The sequence below is a fragment of the Anas platyrhynchos genome, chromosome 7 (assembly GCF_047663525.1).
Source record: "Anas platyrhynchos isolate ZD024472 breed Pekin duck chromosome 7, IASCAAS_PekinDuck_T2T, whole genome shotgun sequence".
In the NCBI taxonomy this organism is placed as follows: Eukaryota; Metazoa; Chordata; class Aves; order Anseriformes; family Anatidae; genus Anas; species Anas platyrhynchos.
The window spans coordinates 3526197-3551168 of record NC_092593.1 but is presented as its reverse complement, the minus strand read 5'-3'; the positions used below and the strand labels follow the sequence as shown (position 1 = coordinate 3551168).

The window sequence follows — 24972 nt, the reverse complement described above, 5'->3', positions numbered from 1 at the left end:
ACATGCCATTTTCTTTGTTTTAATTGAGATTTTGTGACTTGCGAGCAACTGATTGCATAGCACTAATACCCCACCATGCATATTGCCAAGCATTTGAATATAAATGTCACTTCTGCACTTGGGTATCCCTTTGGAAAGCACCTGCTGCCAGGTCCTGAATGAGACCCTGAGGTCTGGGAAGCTCTGAATTGCTGGGTGATTATGGGGGGCTCTGGGGCCCCTTCCCTGGGTCACAGTCCTTATTCAGTGCCACACAGGAAGGGTATTCTCTCTGATGGTTATTTGGATATATGAGAGATACTTCTCATCTAAACTGCTGCCAGAGTAACAATATTTTTTATTTTTTTTCCATTTGAAACAGCTCTTTGATCTGGAATTGTAAATCCAGCAGCCTGAGTTCCTTGCATGTTACATTATAAGGGGAATGCAGGATAGCCTTTAGAGCTTATAGCTACAATTTCTTCCTCCAACCACAGCCAACCAGCAGAAGCAGCACTGAAAGAACAGGGAAGTCGTGTTTGTCAGTGCACAACGCTAGGAATGGCAAAACTTTACAAGTTTTGTGAGACCCACTCTCCAGAATGAAAGTATATTTTTGGAGTATACCATTTTATTGCATTTTTTACATTCCATTATTAAATTCTACTTCTGATATTCAGCATCTTAGAAAAACAAAATAAAATTCTGGCTCCCCAGCTGTGAATGGAAATATTTCTGATCACAATTGCCATCTTCCACATCTCTGTTTCTCCCTATGTAACAATGTAAAATTGGCAATCACATCCTTATTCGTATTAGAAAGGGAAGCACGAAGGCCAATCATTGTTTCTCCAAAGCTCTTAAATTTTGAGTTTTTCATTATAAACATATCTAGATCTGCAGTGTCATAATTGAGGCTTTCTTATTTATGGAAGTAAAGGGTATGACACCTTCCTGCAAAGAAGACCCCAGTACCCCTGAGATACTTTCAAGAGGAAAGATAAACTACAATACAGGGGCAATCCTGCTCCCCAGGTTTGCAAAGATGCCACACTGAAAAGCCCCTACTTACTACAGTGGTTTTTGTACCATATGACTTAGCCTTAACATTTCCAGCATCAAAAAAGGTCTGCAAGTCTTAACTCACCAGTTCAGACATTTCTCTCACAGTTAAAAGTTGGCTTGTGATGAAGGCTTCAGTCTGGGAATAATCTTTACCCACTTGAAGGGGGAAAAAAAACAAACATCTTACTACTAGGCACTGTCATTATGGTGATATAAATTGCATTTTATCAGTTTCAGCTGTTTTTTTCCTGGCCTGTACATAAAAATCTCTTTTTAAACAGAAGTCCTTCAAGGTTTACTAGCCAAATTTTGCTATCAGTTACACATGCAGCCCTATTAATGTTAATGAGATGGCTGAATTTAAGCAAGGGTAGAATTTGATCTTTACCCTATTATGTTGTAGGCTGTCTACATATTTGTCTGTTTTAACTTAAAATCTATTTAGCAATTTTTTCTTTTATAATGAGGAAGTCTTACAAACCCATATCACAAAATGCCGAAGGTATAACAGCAGCAGGTCAGAATTGTATCTTCTCTCTGAAAACGGCCACTGCTGGGTGTTTCCTAGAAAGAACACAAAGCCTTGAAGTGAGCTATTATAAAATAGTTTGCCTGGAGAAAAATATTCCTGACCTGACTCTCTTCTGGTTTATGCTCTGAAGCATGAGTTTTTTTCATTTCTTCCAGACTTTTTTTTAAAGGCCCTTATAATCAAATCTCTGAATGACAGTCAAATTTTGCAGCCACAAAGAGACATGTGCAGTGTGTGCACAACACTTTCCATTAATACACAATTACTGGATATATTTACAAGCCATTTACTTTGTTAAGATTGCAATTCATTCTACAGTGGTTCAAAAGCAAACCTTCCTTTTCGGATCATCTCCCATTACAACCCCAGCCACAGTTTTTTAATCATTTCTAATTTAAGAAAAATTAACACTCAATTACAATGAGTTTGAACTCAATGAGAACTGCAGCCATGAGGACCTTTCTCTTTCTTTTCTCTTTCTGCCTGTCTCTTCCTTTTTCTCACCCACATGTTGCTGAAAGAATATCCATGCTGAAAAATCAAGTGTTCAGACCTTGAGAACTGTGGATGGTCTTAACTCGGTACCCCACTACTTGCTTTGATACAACGTTTATTTGCCTGATTATTTTTAACAGGCTTTTCCTTATTTAATTCACAGCAGGCTCTGAGGAAGAATCAAGATTAGATTTTTTTTTTTTTAAAAAAAGAATCGTCTGTGATAATTCTAGAGAATAGAGAAGAGGAGGCTCAGGGAGGATCTCGTCAGTGTATATAAATTCTTGAAGGGAAGATGCAATGAGGAGGGAATCAGGCTCTTTTTTGGTAGCTCTTAGTGCCCAGGCAAGAGACAGTGGGCACAAACTGGAAGAGGAGAGGTTTTGTATGGACACCAGGAAGCACTTCTTTGTTGTATGGATAATTGAGCCAGCACAGGCTGCCCAAAGAGGTCATGGGGTCTCCTCCTTGGAGACTGCCTGGATATGGGCCTGGGCACTTTGCTTCTGGTGGCCCTGCTGGAGCAGGGGTTGGACCTGATGACCTCCAGAAAGCCCTTCCAACTTCAACTATCCTGTGATTCTGTGGAAATATGCAATCTGTATAAGTGTATAATAATAACAGTATATAAATATATATAATATCTGTGGTATCTACCAATCTCAATTGTTCCCATGCTATGGCTCCTAATCTATTAGCAGAGATATCACTGTCCCCACGAGGGGGTTGTGGCAATTAACTAACATTTCTAAAGCACTCAGATATTTTAGAGATATACACTGCTGAATAACGAATGAAACAAATTAATAATGACGTCTTCAGGGTCCGGTCTGAAAAGCATGCAATGAGTGAGACTCTCAGATATACACTGAGCAATGTGGATAAAATATTGTCGGAAGAGCTCATATTCTGTGCACTAATCAGAGGGAAAATATTACGGGATTGTAGGATTTCACCCTGTGTCATGTCACACGTACAGAAGCAGGAAAAGCAAAGGCTACTTTAGTTATATTATCCCCCAGGTTGGAAGCATCTGATTTTGCAGCTGTAATGTTTTCAATATAATTTTTGGTTTAATAAACTGGATCAGTGGTACACAAGGGGTCCCATGAGCAGAAATATTTATGAAGTATAGCTTCCTCCCTTCTCCAGCATGGATTTCTCACTTTGTCACAGATGATGCAGTTTTTTTCCTTACTAATTTAGGCATACCTTATCTACACAACTGCCTGCTTTTATGAAACATATAAGAAATTAATAACATTATGACCCCAACACTCACTAGCTAAAATTGACCAGCAAATTTGAAAGCTATCAGGGAAGGACAGAGGCCTGTACAGACGAAGCAATTCTGTGTCTGGTTTCCTTAGGAATGGGTTTATAAATCCCAGTTGTGTGGCATCAGAACTGCTTGGCATGTTCTCGTTTCTCCCACCATGTCAGGTCTTTCCCCCTCTTGCCACAACCCTTTATTGCTCACTCTGTCCCCAAAGATACCACTAGCCCAGCTGGTGCCACTTCCTAACTCTGTTGTTCCCACCTAAGACCAGTTCTTTACCTGCATTTGGCCTCACCATTTTTGCCTGATCTTTACTTTCTGCCCCCAGTCAGGGCCTTTGGGACCTGGGCGTGTGAAGCTGAAACTCAGAGCACAATGCCTAGGAGGCCGCATGTAAGAAATGTACTGCACTGCCTCCTGCTACAAGAATTTGGAAAGCTTGCCCACCTTGGATAGCAAGGATAAGACAGCATCTGTCTTTTAAAAGAGTGTTTCACAAACCTGTTCCAAAAAGGCCTGATAACAAATGGGGAGGAAGTGCAAAGGGAAGATAAATCGGGTCAGACTGCTGGCACATCCTCCAGCTGCCTGCTCCTGCTTAGCTTCCTGGAGAAATGGAAAGCAAATTTTAACACCTTGAGCTTTTCAGAAGTTGTATCAGAGACCATGTTTCAAGATACTACAACAGGAAAACTTAAGTTTTATGACAGGAATAACAGGAATATGACAGGAAGGAAAGAGTGACCAGGTATAGCACTGGGACAACTCACACAGGGTATGCTGTTTTATAACTCTGTGGTCAAAACTGCAACTGCAGACCCTTAACTCTTGCATCCTGAAGATACTAAACCTGAGTTTCTATATGGAGAAAGAAAAAAAAAAAAAAAAAAAAAAGAAGAAGAAGAAGAAACTTGGCTTCAGTTTATGGACATAAACAATGTCATGTCTTCATTTCTTGGAAGTAAACATTTTAAGCCGTGATACTGCCACTAACAAAAGAAGTTTGTCAAACAAACTCCACAGTAACATTATTTTTTTAGTTTACAAATATGTGAGAGGTGAACCCAACATAAATCTGGGAGAAGGTTGATGATTGCAAGCATACTCTCTAGAGCCTTTGGGACAAGCAAATGAAGCAAAGTTCAGAGTAGGATTTTATACATATCTGTGTACATATATATGTCATATTTATAAACACAGACAAAAAGAATTTACTCAATGATTGGTAAAAGAAGCTTGAATTTTACTATATTTTGCCATACAAGTTGCAAAAACTTCCTGGTACTATTTCCCCAGAGCAAATGCCTTCTGTCTATCAATCAGGTGGTGTCAGATCAAACGTTGACAATCACTTCCTGATTCTGTTCACAGCCTAAGAACCTGGAAAAGTTATTAAGGTTTTAGCATGTTGCTGAGGCAGAGTGTGGCCTCCATCCTGCAGCAGAGAGGACTTGTGAGCACTCAGCACTGGGTATAACACTGGGACAACTCACACTGGGGCCTGAGCATGCAAACCTGCATGACAGGGCTGGCTTGGCCATGCTGCAGCCAAAGAAGCAGTCTGTGGTCAAATATGAGCATTATATGAGGAGTAAGAACATCTTCACGACCTCCAGCCCAATGCATTGGTAGAAAATAAACATAGTATAAAGCCCTCAAAAGTGAATGCGGTGTTTGGTTCTGATTGATATTTAACCCAAAGCACAAACATCTCTGTGCTGCTGTGAATTTTCTGTACGTAGAAATTCACAACTTGAAAAGGGCAGAAGTTATCATGCCATCAGATGCTCATCACATTTATATTCATTTTAGCAAATCCAGGACTGGGCCACAGACTCCTTACATATTTTATGATTTACCAGAATCTGCTTTAGTCTAAGAGACCTAATTCCTACATTACACATATCACCCATCTTTCTGGCAGTGTAATTTACATCTCAAACTGGAATAATTTTGCATACTTTTCATTTTAGCATTCTGACATCTTAAAAAAAAAAAAAAAGAAAAAGAAAAAAAAAAAAAAGCCTTAATTCTGGGAAGTAAATTATCATCAACCTTGGAAAAAAGTCCTGGAAGTTATTAATGCTCTTTTTATGCATAGTTGTCTGTACAGTTTTGGTGCCTTTCTCCTCTCAGCTTTTTTTAGTGATATATTAACAAGAGTATTGTAGAGAATATGAAATTCAAAACAGGACCAACATCACAAGGTTTATACGAACATATAACACATGACATGTAACTTAAGCGTGTTCCCAAGGGAATCATGCAACCTTTATTTACTCTTGGAATTTCTTCCAAGGACAAGTTTCCAATCTTTCTCTGTTCAAAGAATGTGTCCTTTATTGTTCAGGTCATTTGCTGGACTGACATACATTAGTGCTAAACAACCTAAAAAGCTCAAAAAACATACCCCACAACATACTGTTAAGCAGGGACTTTGGGCCATATCTGTGCTTCTGATTTTCTCTATTTCTAATTTCACATAAAGAGGAACTTTATTTAAAATTTATTCTGAACAGTTATCATCATGTAAATACTGGTGGTGTTACTGAGATGTTACTCTAAAACCTCAGCGATGGCTTGTTTATTCCTTGTTAATGCTGTCAGAGATGAATGCACTGGAAGCACTTAATCAACAACAGCAACAAAGTTCTGGTGTGCTCAAGCTGAAATAAAACACAGAGGATGTCAATATACACAAGACAGCAAATTTTCAACATTTTTGAAGGTGTTTGTGTTTTGAAACATTTTAAAATAAATCCCCTTTTTCTCTTCTACAGGAAAACAGTCCGATAATTTTAAGTCCAAACTTTGTGAGAACTTCATATTGTGTGTTTTCTCAGTATTTCTGTATGAATTAAATATATCTCTATATTATGTAGAAATCATTAAAAAAAAATCCAGATTATATATTCTTTCAGAAAGATATAGTTGCTGTATATACACAGAGGAGGAAAAGTTAAATTAAAAATGGAACAGCATTTAGCAGTAGAAATCAAACTCATGCTGTTCTGACCCTTGTTCATGTCCTCATATGCCTGAGAGTCCAGTGCAGGAGCTGGCATCAGGAAATTCCTGGAAAGGTAACAGTGGAGATCTGACTTCTGGCTGGGCCTTGCCACAGCCAAGTCTCCCCCATCCCATCAGCAATCATCCTTTCCCAAAAGACAGGCCATGTAATGATGGGCTGTGATTTCAGTACTGGCATGCCTATATACTGGGTTGCCCTATATACCTTTGTGCTGGTACAGGGGAAAGGGCACTGAAAAAGTTAGGTAAACCATCCTCGGCAGGACAATTCCTATATCACCCACATCCCTGCAATGTGTCACTTGCATTGAGCTGGAGCCCAGTGATGCCACTGGTGAATTAGGGTCTGCAGCCAGAAAGTCACCATCATTTCCCACAGCCTTATTTCATCCATCCTTGCTCTCACAAAGATTGTGTGCATTAAAGAAAATAAATAAATAAAAGTCTTTCTCAATGCTAGGATGTCCTCCTTAAGCAAAATTTCCCAACTGTGCTAATATTTGGTGCCAGTCACCGTATGACCTTCATGTGTGCAGTGATAGGCACTGAAATCTCTGCAAGCCCTGCGAGAGGCTTCAGCGAAGGCTCCCAGACTTTGCAGGGTGTAGGGTAAGCACCATATCACTGATGGTTGTATTCTTGGTACAGGAAGATCTCAAACGTCCCCAGTGGCTGCAAACTTTTTAGGGGTAGATTTTATCACAGTAATCAGTGATTTTATAGGAAATAAATTTACCCTGTAGCTCGGTATAAAGGATCCCAAGAAATAAGTCAGGGAGACCGTCAGCAGTGAAGAGTGCTACATTTCATGTACTGCCACAGAAATGCTTTCTGGCTGAGGTCTAATATTAATCTATTTTGTCCCTGACATCCAGTAAAACTACAGTGCAGCAAATGCTTTTAAAACATACATATTCAATAGCAGATGCAATAAAGTATTCTGAACTGTTGGGATGAAGAAGGTTCGCACACACACAAATATCTTTGAAACTCCAGTTAATCAAGGTGTCAAAGTAACTAAAGCAGTTTTACAGATTTTATTGAAAATAAATCACTTTATTATATACTGAAATATATATTATTGTTTCCCCGTAGAGTTTTACTATCCAGTTGCCTACATTTATTTTTTAAATAGAGTATCTCCTGCCCTCTTTAGTCCAGTTTTTATAACTACATTTACAAAGGAAATTTAGCATTAAAACAGCTCTTTAGTTTGCCTTCTCCTATTGCCCTATGCAAATAGCCCATTATTAGCCATTTTCTGTCAGAAATAGTTGAGAGGAAACAGAAGAGGAAATGATATAATGGCTCCAGAGCCGTGGATTTCCTCTCTGCCCAGCTGTTTGCGGGATGACCTTACAGTTAACCGGGGAGCTGCGAGGTGGCATTGAACCTCCAAAGATTTACGCATTTGTCTTCTCATTTTTCAGGCTGAAGCCCCCATGCAGGAATACATAAAACTTCACAGAACTCAGTCTAGGGAAAGTTACAATGTCTGAAAGGAAATATTTGATTCGATCTAATGGACATTCTAGTAGATATTTATAGACTTTGTGCAGAAACTTTTCGCTGACCATTTTTATCTCCTGCTACTGAGGAGCTGCTTTGTTTTAAGTATGAGATCTGGTTCAGATCTAAAATAGTCAGTTTGTTGTTAGGCAATGCATTTCTTCAAAACTCAAGATTACAGGAAGACTCCTATTAGTTCATTCATTGGATAATTCCTTTTTACTTTTTGATCCACAGTGCTGAGTTTCTAACAGCTTAAGACTATAAATACACAAATAATCACTGTTTTATAAATACATTGCATCTACATGAAAAGCTTCTCTTTTTTATTTTTACTTTTTCCCTAATATTTCTCCTTAAAGTTAGAGGATATTTAATACAGCCCATGTATATATAAAAGAAACAGTTTCAGCATTTTGGACTGCTTTCTATACTGATATACACGTATTTCATGCTGATAAATGCAAATTCAACAGCAGTTCTGTTTTTTGTTTGTTTGTTTGTTTTAATCTTAAAACTAGTATAAAATTGATGCACAGTATCTAAACTGGATTTTAAATATATATAAATATCAAATGCATTAAGTCTCAGCACTTTTATACATTTTGCTAATGGACAAGCATTAAGAATGCAAAATAGTGGTGTAAGTAGTTGTTTTACACATATGCTACTTCTTAGCTACTAAAAACAAAATCGCTGTACCTAACTAAGCGTAAAGGTGTTTTTTATTCTCCAGCCATGAAATTGAATGCGATTTTGTGGCCAGCAGAGTGGAGAAGACTCGTTCAGGCTCTCTATCCTTGCTTGTAGCCTGTAGGGTAGTCTGCAATGGAGACCCAGATGATCAGAGTGGTTCACCTGCAGCATCTTCCTTTAAGTAGTGGATTCAGAGCCTCTGAAACTGGCATTCAGGTCCACCCCTGGGCATTTCTAGGTTGTATGTCACATTTTACCACTTACCTTTACAGATCTTTACCTACATAAACTTTATGGACTTTAAATGCAAAACTCAGTCTGTCTGGCACCTATATCAAAGAATTTTATCTTCAGCTCTTAACTTTTAAGCCATCTCAGAATTCCTGAGTCTGACTGATTATTTGATTGGACTCATTATTCATCACACAGAAACTCCCAGGTAGCTTCTACCACTGGGAAAAATATACCACATTTGTAAGTAATGTGTACACACTTTCTTTCCAGCTGATCAGCTCTGATAGCAGGCAGCACATCAGATTTAAAAGATTGTGTCCAGCTTTTATATTGCGGTGTATTAGCAAAATTTGAGTGCGCCTTCCACACTTTAAAAACTGACTGTAATCAAAACCTAATTAGTATTCTATTTTACTAGTGGGAAAACTGAGAGAAATGCACACAGACATACATGGTGTTAGATATTAAGCCAAAAGATGTCTCCAGAAACCAGCCATTCATCTTTTGCTTTCTTTTTTTTTTTTTCTTCTATCATCAGCATCTTGTCTCTTGAAATATAGACATCACTAAATCAAAAACACTTACTTTTTCACATCATTATAGAATTGCTCAGATTAAGTAAGAGCTCTGTACAGATTTTCAAATCTCAGCTATGTTTTCAAACCACCAGGGAGGGCTAGTTCTTCCTGCTCAGACAATTATCAAATTGTTGCCAATGTGAGGGTTCCTAGTATCAATCTCATTATTATTAAGTAGTCTAAATCACCTATGGATTTCATTAACATCATTTTGAAAAGAGGTCTTAGAAGTTGGCACCTGCAATTTACTTAAAGTTGATCGTTATGTGCAACCTTTATTTAAAGATTAAGGCTGTTTTAGTTTATTTCTGATACAAAAGAAACAGAAATCTAAAGCCTTAGAAATCTGGATTTTTTTTTTTATTTTTTTTTTTGAAGAGGGAAGGAGCAGGCGAGTGTTTTTTGCTTTTTTTTCTGTTTGTTTGTTATTATTTGTTTCCTTACTTACTTTGGAAGCAACAGGAGCATTGCTGACAGTCTTTTATTTTCTGTGTGGAACTCCAGTGGTTATTAGGTGTTCCATATTGTGAAAGAAAGCTAGGTCAAATCACTAAAGATGATGTCCTTATTGAAAAGTTAATTACTCACTGAAAATGCATGAACGTTTAGGGGAAAAAAAAAAAAAAAAAAAAAAAAAAAAGCAGCAGTTTTAACAAGAGTTTCTTTTTGCAGCCTCTCAGTTTTCATTCTCTTCATCTTGTGAATATATCAATTCATTAAATTTTTGGCCGTAGCAATAGCCTTAAATAGGTAAAAAACAGTATTTTTTTTCCTGGATAACAAGTATAAAAGAGAGACTGGTAGGCCTTGTTTTCAACTTGCAATAAATATGTAAGAACAATCTTCAACGTCCATCTCTCATTCATTTTAACTAGATCACTGGAAAATACTTTATAGTTGGTTTGATATTCTTAAATTAAAACATTTTTACTAGTAATATAGAAATAACTGCTATCATTTCCTTCCTCTGAGAAAATGAGGCACAAACTTTTATATTTTAATTCCATTTGAGAAAATAAAATGGTATTTTTCACCCAAAACCCTGTAACTATGCATCCTATATTTTTCTGCTCTGTACAGCATTACGCTGTATCTTGGATATGAACTTAATAGGAGATGGTGTAGGAAAGTAGCAACTTCAAGTAGTGACAGAGAATTAGCAGACAAATATGTCAGAACAGAACATACAAAACGAAAGGAACAACACTTCACAGGCTCAGAACATGATTGCTCCAGATAACTATGTACTCTTAGATATTTTCATTCCTGTCTCTCATTAATTCCTCTTCCCACTGAAATGGTATCAAGTGTGATTTCTTTCTAAAATAGGAGATAAAATCATCCAGCTTTTTAGGCACAAATCTGCTGCATTTCAGCTGTGCAAATCAGGAAGTCATAAAAACACAGAAATGATCCCTATCAACATTTTCAATTGTTGCCATTTATCATCATATTTAAACACCACTTTACATTTCTTCACTTGTAGAAAGGAAAGGCACATTTTCTACACATCTCACAGCAAATGATGCAATGCAGCTTTGCATCAGGCTCTTCTACCTGAAGGACTGCAAAGTATCAGTTCAGTTTCTGCATCCTTGTTATGTCCAGGACATCCTCACCGCCAGTGAGCAAGTGCCTGAAACGGTTTTGAAGGAAATGCAAAATCTACAACTGCCTCGTGAAACAAGGCATTCGTCTGTTTCAGAAATGCAGTCACCTAAAATGTGAAATGTCATTGTATAGACACAAACATTTCATTAACAAACCATTTATATATCTTTTTATTTAGACACAACCATACAACTCTACATAACACCTCATAAATGTAGGTCTTGTAATACAAACATCTATAAATATAGAATGCACACACCGCATGTATGTATATTAATATTTGTAATAGAAATCATATCTTTATATCTTCCAAAAGCACCCTTTGTAGCTTTCCTGCCTTTTAAATTCAGCTATTCTTGAATCCAGTTTGTCTTTGAAATATGTCAGGATAATGCATTATTGAAGTACTGTACTGCTTCCTTTTCGAGCCTGTACATAAAATCAGTCACGTTCAACAAATTTCCATTTTCCTTAGTTCTTTTTCATAATTATTCCTCACTTCTATCCCAGCGCTGTCCTCAAGAGCTCCCTGGTTTCACCACTAAAATTAACTGCACACTACAGGTTATGCCTCCGAGGGACTTGCCATCAAGAGAAACCCAAGGTAAAGAATGAAAGCAAAATAAAATTCTTCACTTTTTCTGAAATAGATATGACTAATACATGAACCAGGTTGCAAAATTAACAACTGGACAGAGGAAATAGATTTGAAAAAAAAAAAAAGTTTCTTATTTCACAGATGTGTCAGAAACATTTAGTTTATTTCTTAACTTATGCATTCTGAAAGCTATTTATGAGAGCATATCAGGGATTTAAAACCTGTCTTAAACTTCTGGTTGAAATCAGCATCATTTTGTTCAAGAAAGAGTTAAGTCTAACAAGCAGAAAAAAAGAAATTAACTAAAGTAAGGCCCTTGTGATACAATGACACTTGCTCTATGCTCTTACAGAGAAAAACACGATGATAAAACACCACAAAGAGGAGTGTTATGAATTTTATTAATGACTAGAAGACAGTGTGCAAAACATCAAAGGTCTGTGGAAAAGATTAATGACCCCGTGTGAGACTGTTTAATTACCTCCAGCTAATTAGATTCTTGACCAAATTTTTAATATCTGCATTCCTTCTAAAGCCTAATTGAGATTCCACATTATTTATCAATCTTTCAAAAAGCCCTTAGTGTGCTGCTTTTTTTAGTTTTTTTTTTCCCTTTGCACTTTGACTCCATTTATGGTCAATTATTAAATAAATAGCAAAGTAACTGTTCTCTACAAACTGTATATGTGGAACACTTTATGCCTGTTTATTTTGACTAGGAGACTATCATTGGCATCTTTTATACATAATGAAGCACTCCAACTAATAAACTGACTTACTTCACTGTAAACAGTGTTGATAATATTTTTGTTATCTGGGCAGTGCTCAGGAACTCCTCATGTGGTTTCTGTAAATTAGCCTTTGCTATTGTCAGTTAATCCTTATTTCAGTTTACCTTGGTCCTGTCCCAGGGCCTGAGTGGTGCGTTATCATGCAAACTGGAGAAGACAGCCCTCACCATGTGATTATCTTCCCCCGTTCATTTAGAAGTACTTTAGTACTATAAACCCCTGTTATTAAATGACTTGCCTTTCTATTAGGAGATTGATGTCAGAAGGCAAGGAACACATGCAATAACTACTCCTTTTTTACACATCAGATCTCCAACTAGCCCCTGTTACGACACTGGCACAAAAAGGGAAACCGATGTACAGAACACGTCCAAGTCCTGAACTTCTGTTACAGTTTTCCACAGCTGTTTTACTATTTCAGTTTGCAGTATAGAAAATGGAGACAGATCAGGCATTGCAAGGTATGTGATGGTGAACGCATTTTTGTGTAAAGTTTGACAAACAAGGTGCTTCCCAGTTCAGAGGAGGTAGGGGACCCATAATCGCTGTCTTTGTTTTAGCTATAAAACAGTGTGTATGTTTTAAAATCTCATTGTCATTTTTAATATAAACAAGAAAAATCAAATGTGCACATGTAGTTATCTATTTATAATGCACGTATATAAAACAAAACACTTTGAGAAATACTCTTTGTAATTTCATATAGATTTTTTTTTTTAAATTATCCACTAGAGCTTAGCCCATAAAACCATACCATATATACAGGAATATATGGGAGAGCAAAAAGATAGTTCCTATTAAAATTTAATAGAGAATATCTCATTTGTATCAAACACTATTAGCTGCACCTTTATTAAAAATATGCAGGATTTTTCTCTGTGAGGTAGACATGGGTGTCTGTATGTGCAGATAGACATTGAAAAAAATCTACTATATGGTAATATATGTAACCGTGAGAAATATGGAGGGGACAGGCCTTTCAGGGAGGGATTACTTTTTTTCATGATTACATTTGCAACGAGCCTTGTCCAATGGGATAAGGACTTGCATGCAGTATCAGAAAACACATCCTTTAATAATGCAAAAACTGTACAGCAAAATAGCAAACAATGTGAATCAATACAAAAGTAAAATGAACCTGGCATTAAGGAGACACACAATACTTTATGCTTAATTTCTTGAGAGTGATGAGTAATTTTGGTTACTTACTAAATCACTCAGAGAAATACCACAGCTATGAATTTATCTGAGGTGCTGTAGTCAGAGCTATTTGACATTTCTGACGCAATAAAAAGTATAAGATACCTAAAATCTATGTATCCAGATATTTATTCTGTCTTTCAGTTGGTGTGGAGTGTTTCAAAACCATTAAAGATTTTATCCTTATGGCTATGGATAATAAGAATACATTTTGTATTGTATCCGAGTAGTGTCACGTTTTTAGGATTTTAGGTGCTACATAAACAATGAGAAAATACAGGCCCTGTTTAACAGAGCACATACATTTTACAAACTGGGGGTTACTCGCAATTATTTCCCCAGGGAATGGAGCTGACATTTCCTGTCTCACCCGCCAAACTCCCCGTGTTTCCACTGCCTACCCCTCAGGTTCAGCCGGGTCACTGGTTTCTCTCTCACTGCACCACCTGTCTGAGACTTGCTGTGTGCCTTGTACATCTGATCGACGACGCCAGCCCCAGCTGCCTGACAGGTGACTGATGCTCCTTGGTTTCTGGAGGGCCATAGTGGATATTGCTACTTCGGTAACTGATCTAGATGGACAAGTTGGTAAGGGGATGAATTCAGAGGGCAATTCAGGCCTGCTTTAAACACATGCAGCATGGACATGATACAGATCAAGCATTTAAGTCTGGGGTAATAACAACTGAAGAAAAATGCTCCTTTACCACCACGGGCATTCTCTGCCCTAGAGACTTCCCTACACAAGCATAGGGTCCCCCACAGAATGTCACACGCCAGGCTCTGACAAGCTGAGCAATTTTACATTTACAAATACTTCATTTATTTCCATTTCTACAGAAGCTGATGGCGATAAAAAAAAAAAAAAAAAAAAAAAAAAAAAAAAAAGTATGTAAACTTAAAAAAAAAAAAAAAAAAGCAAAACTTTGGCAATTGTGGCCCAGCAAGAAAAACTCCTGTCTTTGGACAGTGGCATAGCACCCAGAAAATATTGTGCTAGGCTGATGGGAGGGCACGAGGCAGCAGAAGCATTTACTTACTTTAGAAGATAATTTATTAGCTCAGTCTCGCCCTGTGGCCTTTGAGAAACTCAATAACGAGCATGTCTCCTTGTGCATCACCCTGCTCCTTCACCTAGGAAAGCCGGGCCGGGGCTGGCAGATACCTTGGCTGCACTGATCAATAGCCTGCTTCCCCTGCGGGAGGGACTGACAGCCCACGGGGGGACACACAGATGAGAGCAGAATTTCTGCATATTTAGTGATATTTTTTTCTGAAGATGCTTCTCTGAGAACCTAAATTCCTTCTCATATTGTATCTTTAAAATAAGAGAATAATTGAAGCCAAATAAATATACTGAAAGAATATTATGGCAAATTTTGCTGTTTGAATTTTTGCTTTGTTGCATTTTTAAGTAATATGCTTTGTCCCAATCAGCTATAGTGGTGTTTGCTTTCACACTGCTGTGTTCTGGTATACCTGGAGCTCTTTCATAATTTTACGTCTTTTTGCACTGAGCCTGCCCAAAACCAAGATCACTTCTAACTTAAAGTGCTCCTAAAAATTTGAAGTGCTCTATTAATTTTAAATTGCTCTACATCATGTCTGCTTAGAATCCCAACTGCTTTTTCACACACAAAAAATTAAACTATAAAACACACATCTGCAACATAACAGCTATCCAGCTTTTTTTTCAAACGTTAAATTTGTCTCCTTTTTCTTTATCTTTTAAAGAAAAAAAGTGCTCTCAGAGAAAAATAATGGAACAACTCATCACACATTTTACTGCAAGCCTCTCTCTATTGAAAACCTTTTAGGTATGTCACAGAACCAAATATATTTTATGTGTACCAATTGGTAGCACGTAGCCCAACCCATTAACCTACTGACCTCAATAAATTATCATTTCCTAGCCAGAGCAGCATTGCTGGAAGATTGACATGTCACCAAACACACACTGCAGGTTAACAATACTCCCCAGGATTTTTACAAGAAAACTTCTGATCTGAGACTTCTGTCTTGCTGGCAGCTCCTTCAAAAAATATATATATATTTTTTTTTTTTAAGAGCTTGGGTGTTTTTAGAAAACTGACTTGATCCACAGTGACAAGAAAAATGGCATCACTTCCAGCTGAGCCCCCATCACATTATCTGCAGAACAAAGCCACTGCACAGGGCTAGCACAGGCTCCCACCCCATGGGGGACCTTTACCAAGGTGAACTCTCACTGCAGTCCTGCACGCTCATCTCCCACTGGGAGGTCACCCAGAGCTTTCTCCCTGCTTCCCCTTGCTCACATTGGTATTTCCACAGAGCAATACTCTCACCTGACCCTTTGAGGTCTGTGCAATCTGGTTCTGCCTCGCAATTGCTGGCTATGTGCTCCCACCTCCGTCTCCTCTTTGATGTTTTTAAATGGATGTTGTTAAAAGGAACTTGTTGAGTGAAAGACAAAAAACTCTATTTACTGGAAAGATAGGACCAGCTCAATATAGCAGTGTACTTTGGCAGCCAGGCTGATTTTGGGGAAAGATTTTTGAACCGAAGGCCTATCATTTCCTCCACTTGCATAGTAACTCAAGCACTAACAAGTGGACTCACTGTCAAAGTCATTTTACTTGTGTTACTGTATCTGAAGTACATTAGATTAATCTATCAAAGGGTCAACGCTCCTTTAGTTGGTGACTATAAATATACACAAATAAAGAAAAGCATGCTCTGAATACCCCATGTATCAAGCACTTCCAGATCCATATATTTTTGCTACTTTGCCATGCAGATATAAAACCATCTGAGTGATGAGATGGAGCAATAACCTTTCCCGGCTACCATGTTTTATCACGGGATATAGCTTGGAAGGTGCTGGTTATTTACACTCAGTCTATCACAATAAGCTGCTTTTGGGATATTTTCCAAGGAACAAATTCAAGCAAAGTTTTTTTGGCTTTAAATTAGAGCTTGATCTCTACATACACTCTGCCCTTCAGAGCATCTTTCTGTTACCAGCTCCTGCTGAGTCTAGAGGGGCAGGTCACCTGTCAAACATTACATGGCACATTCCCAAGGAACAACGGAGTCACTCCTCTGCCTTGACCAAATTCCAGTTTCTTTTCTGATCTGGTTGGATCTCATTCTTCCCTTTCCCATTTTACACGGGTTGGAGCTAAAGCCATCCTGATCTCATTTGCATGCTTCTCTGCAGAGAGCAGCATCAGTTTGTCACTGATGCAAACAAGGCTTGTACCTTGAATAAGGACATGAAATATTTTGTACTTCCTGGAATACTTTCTACCCATTTGAATAATTTACTTGTAACATCACAATGTAAAGCGTATTATTGAGCCTTGAATACTATGATACTTTGGTCCATCTAAATTCACTGTGGTGTTTCTTCTCCTGAAGATGTTTGCAACACACGTTTGCTGTGTGCAAGCATGGTCAAGTGAAACTTTCTTCAGACTCTAGCCAGACATACTAATCTAACAGTAGTTACATGTTTGTTTGCTCTACTTAAAAGGCAATTTCTATGGCAAAGGCATTTGTTTTTTGTCTCAAATGAGATTAGAGATTCATTATCTATTGGATCAAAACTTCCAACCAAGGTAGAGGCAGCAGCTTTATTTACACGAGAAAACATAGTATACATTAGGCCAGAAAAACTGCAACAAGTCAATAGCAACAAAACAAGAGGGTGATAGTGGCTTTCCAAAGTGGAATGCCATCTATCACAGCCACCCGTGGTGAAGCTGCCTCCAGGAGTGACTCTCAGCCTTCTGCAACACATGCAAATGCTCCTACCCGTAAGGGTGATGTGAAACATTCAGCTATAGTTCATATATATAATATTGCATATTTCTTCTACCTTACTTCTTATGTAAATTATGAGAAAAATATGTTTTTGGAAATTTATGGGAAAGTAGGCCTTGGGATTGCTTCCTCAGCAGAATCAACGTGATGTTCCCATGAAGTCACCTTTGCTGTGGTGCTTCCATCACTGCTGCAATTTCACTGCTCTGCAGCTCTTTATCAGGAAGGCTTGAACCTAAATTTCCCTTTTCCCAGCCACAAGATATTTAAATCAAACTGGCTGTGACTGTCACCTCAAATCTCTATGTCTTCTGCTAACTTAGCCCCAGTCAGAGCCTGCATGGTGAAAGTTTTCTGTAACTGCCATCAGTTCAGTAAAATATTTGCTAAATGCAAAAAATGTGGTTGCACTGGGTTTTGTTAAGTTTCTTAATAAAGGGCAGTGCATGTTCAGCCTTCATAGTAACTCAGATGTGACACAAATAATGCAGCAAATAATTACAATGACCTTTTGCTCACCTCAAATTTAAACAAAGGTTAAGCTGCCCTTTAGAAAAGTAAATATTTTCTGTAGTCTAATAAGTGTAGACACCTTTAGAAACAAGGACGTATTGCCAAACTAAACTAAAATGAAAATTGTTACAATAGAATAATTTCAAAACAGAAAAGATGCAAATCTCTGCACCCAGCCAGACATCCTGGCATCGCAGGCAGTCCCTTACCTTGCAAAACTCCCAGGCTGATCTCCATATGGTTTCCAAGAACTGTTGCTTGAAATTTCTGTCCAGCCACAGCAGATAGGAGAGAGAAATATTAAAAATAAGAAAGTGCATAATCTCCTTGCCCCCTTAAATCTAGTAAACAATTTATATTTGATTTCATACAACAGAATGAATCCACGGACCTTTAAGTAATTAAGAAACAGACACTGAGGCTTAAAAAATAAACTTAAGGGAAAATCTCACATAGTGGCCAGGAAATGGCTCATAGGTTTTATTTAGTTCTCATAGTCCAAGGTTTAGCTGTTAGCTAGATAAGAGCCAGGTGTGTTTTACACATCTAATTTGTTTAGTCTGAAGCTAATTCAAACAGCGCTCTTTAACTACAAGTCTGCAAGTGACATTTCAAATCTAAATCCAGGATCAATTCATGTCACATATATTGAGGGTCTCTCACTGGGAAGGAGCACTTCTGGGGAAGGACATTCTCACTTTTTTTCTGGTGTGCTTGTTGTGGTTTTGTTGTTGTTGTTTTGGTGTTTTGTGGTTTGGTTGGTTTGTTTTTTGTGGATTTTTATGTAAGTTATACTAACACTACTTACAATAAAATTGGAAAAAGTTCACTATTACCTAGCACAGTCGATGGGGCTTTAGTGACCTAAAGGACTACAGAAAGGGGCTCTCTGCTTTTCTCCTTTGGCCCAGGCAGCCTAGGAGTTCCTGCTGGAGGGGCAGCTCTGGTGCTGGGCACTGGGGCTCTGCACCCTGCAGAAGTGAGAAGGATTTGGGCTCCTCCACACCTGCACAGGGATGAGGCTCCACGGCTACCCGCCTGCAGCCAGATGGCAGGGGTAGGTTGTATCTGTGGTAGGTAGAAGCTATATAAAGATGCATACACATTAAAATGATTTTTAACGTTTTGACCTTCAGCCACATCTGACAATAAGGGAATATTTGGTGGGCAACCACTTTATGCATGGAATAAAATGAGGTATGTTATAGCAATAATATTCAAAATGCTCTTTCTGTCTCAGACAGGACAAATCATAACACAAGAGATGTAATATCCATCATTATAGTGTTGACTAACCTGACTTTCAGATTCAGATCAAGATTTTGAAACTCTCTATATAAGTATAAATAGCATTCAACTTTAACTGTACTTTCATTTTGGCGTGTATTAATCATGTGCTTCTCTGTTTGATCTAGTAAAAAAGATAGTCAATGAATTTACACCCTGTTACTTATTCATGAACAAGTTGTGCCCCTGAATTTTAACATGCTATGCCTTAAACTATTAGCTGTATATCTGCTTTATGTGATGTTCCTACATAAGCTGGCAGTCTATCAATTTAGTGTCCATACATTTCTTTGAAAGCTATATTATAATTAGAGCTTAGGTTAATACTATTCACTAACCATAAAACAGACATAAAATAATTATAACTCATTTAGTGAAATTAGAAAAAGAGCAATTATTAGGCTCCCATTGTGAGGCTTTGCTGTGAGGGACAGATAATCTATCTGCAAGATGTACTTTAAGAACACCATTTTGAAAGAAATAAACTAGATAAATTACTGTTTTGTTTTGGTTTAAGAAAACTTAGACTAATAAATACAAGTTCAACAAACATAAAGGATGTGTGCAAGGGAAGTGAAAGTTCTACTGCAAGAGGAGAGATTAAAATATTTATGTGATGCTTTCCTGACATTACCTCTCAGGATGTTGTGAAGCTCGATTTGTTAATATTTGCAAGGCATTAAGTACTACAGCGATGCAAACGCAGGCCTATAAACTGCAACGAAACATGCAGATGTGCACGCTTCTGTCAGGAGAGAGTGGATTCGCTGATGATCAGCACACTTGGCTACAGGATTTCTGATAGCTTTAATGAAGTCTTTATATATCAGGAAACCTGCCTTTGAAATCGCCTGTTCCTCATTCTCCGAGCTCCTGGTATGCTGAGATATACGGTTATATGGGAAGAGATGACTTTCTACCATGAACACAGCTTCCTGGCAGAAATACAGCTTAGGACTGTATCAAGCTGCCCGTTTTTTGCTACTTTGGTAGGAAATTAGTTCAGCAATCTCCCTGAAGAGTCACTTTTGAAAGTGATGTCTCTTCCTGATGGACTCTTGTCCCGCTACTGTCCAGCTGCTGTTCACGTGGATGCAAATCCAGCAGCATCAATATTACCAAACCTCAGAAGGAGAAAAACCTTCCTGAGTTGAGAGATTTTTTTTTTTCCAAAATACAGGATTTTCACCCTTCTGAACTGTTAATCTGTTGTTTTGTTTGTTTTAGTGATTTTTATTTATTTTAGTGATTTTTATTTATTTATTTATTGGGGGTTGTCTTTGGCCTTATTGATCTTACTATTTTTGGACACTTTTATTAATAGAAATTCACATATTGGCCTATCTATACCACTCGTAAGGAAGTTTGACTCTGCTTGCCTCAGAAGAGCTCTGTGAAAGCCAAATTTGTCTGCAGGAGTTCCCGTGAGAGGAAAGGAAGGATCTCAGAGGAAAGGATCCACACGGTGCCCAGAGCCCCAGCCCAAGCACCAGTCAGAGGGGAGTGAATGGGAGCAAAAGACGACCCCTAAAACATGTTGTTATAGCTCAGCCACATGAAGCATAACTCAGAAAGACTCCTATTGCTGACTGTTAATATAAAAAACATAGTGAATTAAACACTATAAATAGCTTTAAAATGGCGATAATTTATTCAAAGCACTACTGCATTGATATTTTTCATTGCTTTTAGGGTCAGCACATTTAAGATGCATACTTTCAGTCTTATCTCTATAATCAAGAGAGACAAAAAGAAGTCTGCTTCCAGACTGATTTCAAAAGCTAAAGGTAAAAACATCAAAAGTTACACACTATGGCAAAAATTTATCAATCTCTATTAAATTCTTTATTTCTTTAGAATGATTTCTCTGGAATGCTTTTGAACTTTCAAAGAATCCTATGAATTTCTCCTTGCTTAATTTATATTAATGCTAGTAGTGAATCACGATTCAAATCAAGCCACTTTTCGTTAACAAAATAAATAAATAAATAAATAAAAGTACATGTAAAGAACTTTTTTAAATAAATATCTGACCTGTTAAGACCTTTCTATGTTCATGTAAAACTTTATTTATTCATTTACATTACGACATAATTTCTCATTAAATGAACCCTTGAACATCTGGTGAGGGAAATTCATCTCTACCAGCACTGGTAACAGTGGAACAGGTTATGTTATACCTCCTGTTTAAACAGCATAAATGTACTGTTGTGACTGTTGAAATGGGGGAATGACCTGACTTCATCACTAATTTTACTTTCCAAGTGACTGGTAAATTCTCCTATGCTTCCTGTTGAACAAAAACAAAAGACAAGTTCAGAGAGCTGGTACGTCTGACAGTTGTGAAAGACAGCAAAAAGATGAATGACATTCTCCGGAGAGTATTTTTCTGTCACTTAAGCAGTTTACATATTTCTCTATTTTTACTGTATTTTCCTTCTCTTGATCACCAGGGATCGCATGTGAGTTTAGGGTCATTAGGGCTATGTCTAGTGCCAGACAGATACTGCTGCAGTCAGATTTTTATGATGACAGCATGAAATTTTTGGAATGCACTGGTGAGTTGTGTGACTATTGTTAGACTGTCATTAAAGAAATAAAAATAAAAATTCTCTTTTCTTTACTGTTGGCAAGCCCATTATTTTACATTTTGTGAAATACTGCAATATTTCTTAGAAGACTTGACAAAAGTAGAAAGGAACTTAATAATTAGTATTCCAAAATATCTTACAACAGATTTTTTTTCCATTTCCATCAGTAGAGAGTGAGATAAGAGAAGAGAAGATTATTCAGAGTTAAGAAACAAGGAACAATACTTGGGGAAAAGAAAATTTAAAAAAAGGAAATGAAGAATTTGACTTCTTTTTCTTTTCTTTCTTTCTGCTTTCCTCTCCTTTCTTTTCAGTCTTCCAATCTGTTCTCCCCATCCTTGGGGAGCACTGCTTGAACCTGCATTTGTGAATTATAAGCTCTCTGTACTGTACATAGCAGTTGTTAAGGATCAACTGATTAACCATTTTATAGAAGATTTAGGGGACTCATTCCAATTTTTACAACTCCATGTGGTTTTTAAATATTGTAATGTTTTCAACCAATATGTTTTCTGCCTCCCAGCTGTAAAACAATACCTATTGGCTTGGGGGGAGGGAATTTATTTTTATATAATTTTGTTATAATACAACTTTTTCGTGGTACTAACAGCATCTTCTGGGAAAGAATTAAAAAAGCAGCAAGATGAAATATCACGTTCTTCATTTTTTGTTCACTCACTTAGGTCAGCGTATTACAATATCGAAAACATAACAACCCGGAATGGGACAGATTATGGGATTTATGAATTTGCCTGGTTTTGTTGGCTTGGTGAGACCTTTACCATTTTGTTACATTCTTTCTTGTATTCAATGTCCCGTTTATTTTTTAATGGAAGAATAAAGGGTTCACATAAAGTATCTCAAACACAAAGGACGTGTCTGTCTGAGCTTTTATAATTGAATTATTGTACACGTGGTATTGTATCAAAACACTAGGGCCAAAGTCGTTCCCTTTGTAGTTTTTAGCAACAGTATTTTGTTTTCAAATGACTTTGGATGGTTTTACCAAATTATAGAGCAAAAGCTGATGACTGACGTAAACAAACCAATAAGTAATTTTAGTACTGGTGTAATGATTTGAAGAGATGTTCTGAGTACTTTATAACGGTCCTTGGTAGAAATCCTTTCCTTCATGAAATTTGGAAATATTTTCTTCTGCTTTTTATGGCTCCAAAATTGTAATGGGTGATTTTTAGTAGCTTTTCTACAGGTTGAAAAATACCCTGAATTTATGGAAATATTTTTTTTTTATTATTATTATTTTCTGTGTAATCACCACAGAAGTGTATTTAAAATGACCAGAAGTTTGGCTTAACCTTATCAAAAGGTGAGAACCCAAGATTGGAGCCAGCTCTGAGAGGACACAAGTGTGCAATGTGACACGGAGGTCTTTACTCCTTCTGCTGAACTCACAGTTGCTAAATTATTTCATCCCATGGTGTTCCTATCATTGCTTCAACTGCACAGAAAATTTACCTATTTACAAAAATGGATGTGCATCACTGCCACCATCACTGATAATATTAGAATATGGTTATATTATCACAATAGAATATTATATAAAATATGAATTATAATGATTGTAATTTTAGTTAATATTATTTAATGCAATTTAATGTTATGACAAGTATACAAAAAAAAAAAAGAAATAAAATACTAAGGACACAGAGAAGGAGCAAGCATGCTGCTGTGGCTAATGTAAAAAGCACACTTATTTATTGATTTTGTAATAAAACCTAAGTAGTGTCAAAGAGTACCAATTTACCTCACAAGAACTAACCAGGCAGGACAAATTTAAATTAGTTGATCCTGCTTTCTTCATGTGCTAAACAAAATTACTTCACATTTGCCACAGAGCACATATGAGGGCATCCACTGCAGAGCCACTGATGTTCGGGTAACCCGTGTCTAAGCTCTAAATCAGGAAAGCATCGCTATGTGGCTTAGTAGGCTTTTCTTAATTAGCATTGGAGCGTCTTACTTTCATATAACACACTATATGAAATAAACTATAATCACTATAAACAGCAGAATGGCTAATTAAGACATGATCAAGAAGATGATCATAGCTGGAATACTGGTTTCTGCAAAGCACCACCCTTCTTACTGAATAACATGGAGTTATGAGCTACCAACTGAATTTGTCTCTTGAAAATCTCCTAGTGAAGAGAATGTCCCAAGAAACAGCCAGAAAACAGAGGCATTTGGTTAGAATGCAGAAGACCCCATTCAGATCCAAACCTCCACCACAGCAGGTCTCCTGCAGTCTGCTTTTAGATGAGGAAGAGCCTCTCCCTTCCAGCCTCTTTGCACCACATACTCCATCTGGTAAACTGGCAATTGTTCTGGTTGAAATTTCTGAAACTGATACGTACTAATAATGGTTCCTGACAAAGAATAGTTTTTACACGTGTAATGCCCAATAAGCTTTATAAATAACTCCTCAGGAAGACAATGGGAGCATTGTGCATGTATGGGAAGAACTTGGATCCAAATATGTATTAGCACTCAGACTTCCATGCTTATAAATTACGTTGTTTTGTTTTTTTTTTTTTTTTTTCTCTTTCTATTTATTTCTATTTCTATTTATTACGTGGGATTTGGAGTTTTCTTCAGGTACCAATCCAGGCAGCACCACAGAAGAGGGGAAGAAGAATAGATCACACACAGATATAAACAAAAACAACAAGAAAATCTATGAATATTATTCCAATAATGCCTGTGTCTTGATAAAACATGTTTCAGGCCAAGATTTCTTCATTCATTTAGAGATACATCTTTACGCCTAGAACCACCACTTATTAATTTGAATTTCCCATTACATAGACACAGATTGCATGGTCAATACTGTTAATTTTTAGTTGATGCCATTGCAAGCACCTGCTGTATCTTTCAGACAAATCATCAAAAGCTGTTTTCTCATAAAACAAATTTCCTTATACTACTTTTTGTGCAAGATATTTCTTATGTGTGCAACATCACGAAAATTTTCTGTCACACACTTTTTTAATTTTCCCAATATATGTACAGTTGTAGGAATTCAGTGAGATTTAAATTTTCTGAGTTTGCATTAGCATGTGTGTTAAATTACAAAAATAAAATAATAATAAAAAAAAAATAACTGAAAGAAAAGTACTTGAAAACTTCAAGATACAGTTTCCTAACCTGTTGATTCAA

At 37.2% G+C, this 24972-nt stretch overlaps 1 long non-coding RNA gene across 7 annotated transcripts in view; it reads right to left on the bottom strand.

Moving 5' to 3' along the window:
* The window catches only part of LOC101798800 (uncharacterized), a 408273-nt gene that overhangs the window by 50616 nt on the left and 332685 nt on the right, over positions 1–24972 (bottom strand). For 3 of the 7 annotated variants that reach the window (XR_005267127.2, XR_011810520.1, XR_011810522.1), the window contains 3 exons: positions 18127–18184; positions 1526–1608; positions 1127–1200 (listed from right to left, as the gene is read on the bottom strand). The exons of 1 other annotated variant lie outside the window; for it this stretch is intronic. This is a non-coding gene — a long non-coding RNA (uncharacterized lncRNA). The remainder of the gene's footprint in view (positions 1–1126; positions 1201–1525; positions 1609–18126; positions 18185–24972) is intronic. 3 more of the 7 variants (XR_011810523.1, XR_005267130.2, XR_005267128.2) reach the window with 3 other exon arrangements.